The sequence below is a fragment of the Humulus lupulus genome, chromosome 3, assembly GCF_963169125.1.
Source record: "Humulus lupulus chromosome 3, drHumLupu1.1, whole genome shotgun sequence".
In the NCBI taxonomy this organism is placed as follows: domain Eukaryota; kingdom Viridiplantae; phylum Streptophyta; class Magnoliopsida; order Rosales; family Cannabaceae; genus Humulus; species Humulus lupulus.
The window spans coordinates 120,606,944-120,613,915 of record NC_084795.1 but is presented as its reverse complement, the minus strand read 5'-3'; the positions used below and the strand labels follow the sequence as shown (position 1 = coordinate 120,613,915).

Here is a 6,972-nt window from a genome sequence, read left to right as displayed (position 1 = left end):
AATTGACTTGGTTAGCAAGTCTTGCACCTTTATAAATACACAGTGTAACGGTCTTGGCTACCTAGGGCGTTACACTTTTTCTCCACACTCAAGGTAAGGAAAATTAGATAAATTTAGATTATGACTTTAGGTAAATATTATGACACTAATGTTTCTAGTACAAGATGATAAGTGTGGCTTGGCCTAAGTGAAACTCATAAATGAACCTAAGTGATGTCCAAAACTGTAAGATGGACCTAAGTGATGTCCAAAGGGCTCAGATGCCCAAACTTTATAAACACTCTATCTATAACTTAACTGATATGATTATGATAATATTAAGTTTATGTATATGAATTAAGAAATGCATAGTTATTTATGGTAGCGATTTTCTTAATTATTATTATAAGATATTATGTAGCTTTTATGGTATTGTTGAATAATGAATCTCTTGTGATATTTATGAAATTGTCTGTATGTTTGTCATGGTTGTATTTTCCTTATTCGGCTTAGAAGTGCACTCTTTATAGTATATATGTGTATATCAAAATAAGTAAAGAGATAGATGATAGGTGTCGAGTTGAACCTGGATAGCTACATGTGTATTCGTGAGGGTCATATAGTTGCTTGTAGATCTAAAGTTTATATTTCGTTGTCTTAATTAGTGTTTTATTTCTCTAAAATAAATGTTGCTGTATTTTTATTACTATTTTTAAGACATCTTACATGTATTTTTAGAAAAAAAAATGGGATCCCATCTGAATTAGTTTATTTTAAATAAAAAATCAATGTTTATGTTTTTATGTTTCAACATTGGTTCTCTGTATTATTTTTATGAGAAAATAAGGGTGTTAAAATATCATATTTTAATTTGTTTAATTATTTATTATTTTTAAATAATTATTATTGTATAATATCTAAAAAAATATCTTATTTTAATTTTTTAATTATTTATTTTGTTTTATTTAAGTTTAAGTGTTTACAAACTACTTTTAAATATAAGAATATTATGTTAAATATAAGAATATTTCGTTAAAATTAATCTTAAAAAAATAAAAAACTATTAAAACAAAAAATTTCCCTTATACACACTTAACAGGCACACAAAAAAAAAGTGAGTGGGGCAGTCGACTCGATCCCACGAGGCCTGCACTGGGTCCGCTACTGGGAAGCTATCCTAATAGTTGCAGGAAAAATCCATTAGAGGCAAGTATTTGCTCCACGATCTAAGAAACATCCAATCTCTTTAAGTATATCCAAGTATATATCTCAATGGTCCTCTCCAACTGGCTATCAATTTGACGATGAGAGACAGTTCTAAACTTCAGCTGTCTCTCCCTGCCTTGAGTGGGCTTGCCTGGAACACAACATATATAACATTAATTGATAAAGAGTCATTAACTACTACCATTTTATAACAATTATAACAATAATGAAATGCAAACATTTCATGATATATAACATATGTAATATTATTTGATTTAACAAAATAAATTTAACACAAGGGCATTGCTACTATATACAAAATATATAGCAATGAAACAGTGTTATATAATAATCTTTTTAAAGATATATGAATGTGAGAAAAACTTCCATAAAAGCTTCCGAAATTTGTAAATTCCATTGGTAATAGAAATAATCTTTCTCTTCCTTTCTTATTCGCCCATTTCCTTGATTAATTTCCGATTTGCTGTTTTTTTTTTGTTTTACTTTCTTAAGAGCAAATTAATTACTTGATAGTTAACAAAAATATTGGGTTAAATTTGCTTATTTATTGGATTTAATAATATCTGCTTCCTACTATTTTCCATTATTTGAGCTTTTTTTACTGCGGTTTCCTCCCAGCTAAAAAGTTTTCAATAGGCCAAGTTTCTTTAAATATCTCTTCTATATAAAAAATGTGTAGATAACAGAAATTTTTGATTTTAAAGATTTTTAATTTTTTTCCGTTAACTTTAACGAAATATTGTTATATTTAACGGTAGATTGTAAACATGACTTAAACTTCAATAATTGAATAATTAAATAAATTAAAATATGATATTTTTGAGATATTTTACAATGATAATTATTTAAAAATAGGAGTTTTTCAGCTGCAGTCTTTATTTTTTACACTTTGTAACACATAGGTCCCAAAAGTTGATTTTGTATCAGTTAGGTCCCCAACCTTTTCAAATCGTATCATTTAGGTCCCTATATGCTATTTCTATTTATTTTTTCTTTCAAAATACATAGATAAAATAAAAAAAATGGTGGATCAATCTTAAAAAGAATAAACCACTTAATTTATGACAATACCAAACATGACATTGAAAAAAATATATTTTCAAGACATTCTAAAACATATTTAATAGTTTTACAAATTAAATTAATTTTTTATTAAAAAAATGATTACCTATATGTTTTTAATATTCATAATTGAGAGTTATTCCGAGATTATTAATCTTTATCATGTATATATTATTTTTATTTTGTAAATTTTTTCTATAATGCAGCTTATAACTAATCATATATATATAATATATATATATATACATAAATAACTTTATATACACTATTAAGTTTTTTTTTTAAAAATGTATGAATAACATAATAAAAATTGATAATATGAAGGTTATCGAGATAATATAGTTATTAATATTAATTATAAGACAACAATGTAGGTAACAATAATTTTTTTAATGAAACATTAATTTAATTTATAAATATATTAAATATTTTTAAAAATGCTATGAAAATATTTTTTTCTTATGTCATGTTTATTATTGTCATAAATTAAATGTCCAAATATATATTTTAAGAATAATTCATCAATTATTTTGTATTTTTTATGTATTTTAAAAGAAAAATAAAATAAAAATATCATTTAGGGACTTAAATGATACGATTTGAAAAAGTTGGGGACCTAAATGATACAAAATCAATTTTTTAGACCTAAGTGTTACAAAGTGTAAAGAATGAGAAATGCAGCTGAAAAAAACTCTTAAAAAAAAATAAAACCATACATTTTATAACTTAAATCAAATTTAATTAAACTTAAACTTCACGTATAATATTATATAATCTATTATTAATATTATATTAAACATATAATAATCTTTTATTGTCAGTACCAAATTAAAAAACTAGAACAAACATAAACTTAAACAAAAATAAATAAATTAATTAAAATATGATATTTTAAAGATATCTTATGATAATTTAAATAATTAAATCATATTTATTTAAAAATAATAAAGATATATATATATCAATTTTTTTATATTATAAATTTATGTGAAGTTTGGTTTTTATTAAGTAATTGGAGCTCTTTTTCTTCATAAAATTCACCAAATGACATTGCAAGATACATTAGAAACTAAAAATAGTTGATGCATGTATACTACTGTCTACACTGTGACTTTTCTATTCTTATTTTATTTCTATTATTAATTTATTTTTAAATATTATTGTAATTTATATATATATATCATGTAGCCATGTAAATATATATCTATGTCAATGTTATGTTTATTAAAATTATAGACAATGTTTATAACTCTAAAACAAATGTGTATTGCACGTTATTTCTACCTAGTATATATATATATATGTATATATGTATACATTTATATATAATATTGGGCTAACAGAAACCAATCACTCTTATACATTTTACTTTGGCTCTTTTCATTATACTAGGTAGAAGCAACGTGCAATGTACGTTTGCTTAATTTTAATGTTGTAAACATTGTCTATAATTTTAATAAAAACTAATTCACTATTTTTAAAAATATACATCAGTAGTCTCTAGCGACTACACCTCTAGCAACGATATTAAAAAAATTCATCGCTAGAGATACTTTCAGAGACACGCGGGCATAGCTCTCGTAAATCGCGCGAAGCCAAATAAAAAAACCCTCCAAAATTTTATTTTCCCCATGTAAGTCTCTCTCCCTTCAAACTCAAAACCCAAACGGCTCAAACCCCGAGCCCCAAACGGCTCAAACCCCAAATGCATTTTAGACTAAAACCCAAACCCCCATCTTCGAAACCCCAAACGCAGACAGCTGCTCCAAGCTCCATTGGAGACGGCTCCTCCGATCTTGGGCAGCTCCATCGGAGACGGCTCCTCCAAGCTCCATCGGAGACGACTCCTCCGATCTTCCTCTCCATCTACGGTATATATATATATATATAATATTTAGTTTGATTTATTATTAATATTGTTAACTTAATTTATATATATTCTTTTGTGAGTCAGTGTAGTCTCGACTCTCTCTCTATTTTGCATATAAGTATATGCATATATGTATGTTTGGAGTGGTGAGTTTTGGGTTAATTTTACTAGCTATATACTTTAAATCTTGGATCTTAATTAGTGCATTATCAGAATGTGAGAATGGCACATTTAATTTTTCATTTGTTCTTTGTAGTTTTGGTATAGGGTATACACAAGTGTTTGCAACGAAAACTGTGGATTCTCCACCATTATGTCGATCATGTACTATATGCCACTCTTCATTAGAGATTTTGTCTACAAGAGGACTATCAAGTGTTGAAATTGACAGGTATGCTGTTTATTTATTTGGTAGGAATATTGACTGTTAAACAAGTGCCTATTTTTATGGTGTGACAACCTCTGCCTTTGAGTCCTGTTTTTCATTCCCTCTCTGTAATCTATGTGTATAAATATAGATTTTCTCTTCGGAAAGCATCATTCAATGTGCTCTCATTTCTTGCATAAATGTTCATATCCATCTCATCCCTCCAAAAGAACAAGTATATAAAAAATGAAGATGAACAAGACATGGAATTTTCATTTCTCATTCATAATCTCGCTGTGAATTTTTAATTTTCATCACAGGGATTCCCTATCTAACGTAATTTTTTAAAAAAGAATATACATATATATAATTTTTCTTTTTACTCGGTATATACTTTAAATCTTGGATCTTAGTGCTATTATGTGTTTTTGGTTGCTGGTATGTGTCTTGTTTGGGTGTTGTTTTCGACTCCCTCTCTATCTTACATATAAATATATGCATATGCATTTTATTATTTGTACACTCTGCTCATAGCCAACTGTTTTTCACTTGGAAAAAAAGCTGTGTTTGAAATTCAAGTCATGTTGCTTATGGAAAGCTTATTGAATGCCTTGGTTCCTTTTATTTGTATTTTTTTGGCCAAGATTAAAGATGAATGCAAAGATGAATTTCATCAATATTTGAAACCATACTTTTTTGTAAGGACAGGATGAAGAGTGATGATTGTTACTCAAAAATTAATACTCAATTTCAATGTAGTCATGGTTTAAGGTACGCAAAGATTGACAAATTTGTGGGATCCTCCAAATCAAGGCATTTGTTGCTGAACCAGAAAGAAATTTCAGGTAACTTAAATTGGTCTTTTAAATTGTTTACAAGCAATCGAATCTATCAATTTTTCTTAGATTTTTGTAATTTATCTAAGAAAAAACCAGCATGACCCACTTCAACCCGCTTCAACCCCAATACCACTTGATCCCGACTATGATCGATGGGATAAAGTACCAAAGGAAGTTAGGGATTGAATATTTCCTATCTATGGGTAATTTATTTCTTACATTTTGTATTGTGTTAATTTAATATTAAATTTGACTAATTAACTTAATTTATTTTAATTTAGAATGATTTATTCGATATTGGTCTCACTCGCTATGAGGCAGAGCACCAAAGTGGCATTCTTCTCAGCATATTCAACGATCTTGCGCTGATCGTTATTCATAATAGAATAATGATTTATCTACTCACATAAAGAAGCATGGTCGAAGACATGCTCCTGATGGTATGGTAGAAGAAAAATGGAAGAAGGCGATCGAGTATTTTGATCGGCCTAAAGTGAAGGTAAATTTTTTTTTAATTTAGTTTTGTTAATATAATATATATATATTATTAACACAATGTCATTTTGTAGAGGTGCTCTTAGATTAATGCTGCGAATCGAGCCAAACAAAAAAAAAATAGCTTCCAGGGTTCGCAGTCTACTCCAGCTATTTGTTATAAGATGGTATTTTTTATTTTGTTAACTTTAAAAAAATTTCATATATTTTTATCAACTTTTTCAATTTTTTTGTATTTTAGAGCGATATACAAACTGGTCATCTCTCAGGCGTTCTAGAAAACTTGGATGGATACAAAATATTAAGAAGGGAGAGGTTGGGTCAGTCAAGTAGTGCGTGATAACTATGTAAGTAATTGTATATATTTTATATTTTTTTTACTTTGCTTGTAAATTTTTAATAGTTATATTAAAAATTCAATAATACAGGAAAAGTTGATGAAGGTACGTCACACTCAATAGACACAATCTTCTATGACCACCTCTAGTGTGAGTACTGCCACAATAGAGAAGGACGACATCGCCCTTGTTGAGACAGCCTTTGGATGCCGTCGGGGCCATCAGATAGGACTTGGTCGCAGGATTCGCTCGAGGGTGGAACGTGAAGTGACTGACACACTTCCACCACTGTCACCGTCCCCTATTGCACAAGAGATGCGGGATGTGGTCCGGCGTCTCCGAATCATTGAGGAGTTAATGGCTAGGCTTGGTGGAGCCTCCGGATCTGGATCTTCTCAGCCATGTGATGGTCAGGATCAAACAACTCCTAGTCAATAAGATTACTTTATGTATTTTGACTGTTGGAGAACATTATTTATGACTTTATACTTTATGTAATTTGACTTTAGGACAATATTATTTATGACTTTCTACTTTATTTATTTATACTTTACTTTACTAGAACATTATATGTATAAAATTTTAAGATTATTAAATTTAATTAGTGATATATTTATGTTTCAATAAAAAAGAAAATAAATATATAATAATTATAACAAAATCAGGGAAAAAGTCATCGCTAAAAGCATTGAGAATACAGTAAAATTAAAGCCCTCTAGCGATGAAATCTGAGGGGCTCAAACAACAACATTTGCTGTTGCTAGAAGCTCTAGTGGCGACCTTTCCTGAGTCGTC

At 28.4% G+C, this 6,972-nt stretch overlaps 1 long non-coding RNA gene across 2 annotated transcripts; it reads left to right on the top strand.

Moving 5' to 3' along the window:
• Nucleotides 1-5,057: 5,057 nt before the first annotated feature.
• Nucleotides 5,058-6,695, top strand: LOC133821331 (uncharacterized). Of its 2 annotated transcripts, XR_009887484.1 has the most exons (5): nt 5,058-5,350; nt 5,626-5,843; nt 5,914-6,006; nt 6,109-6,186; nt 6,268-6,695. It is a non-coding gene; the product is annotated as an uncharacterized LOC133821331 (long non-coding RNA). The 2 variants fall into 2 exon arrangements; XR_009887483.1 differs by having other exon boundaries at nt 5,914-6,186.
• Nucleotides 6,696-6,972: the final 277 nt, after the last annotated feature.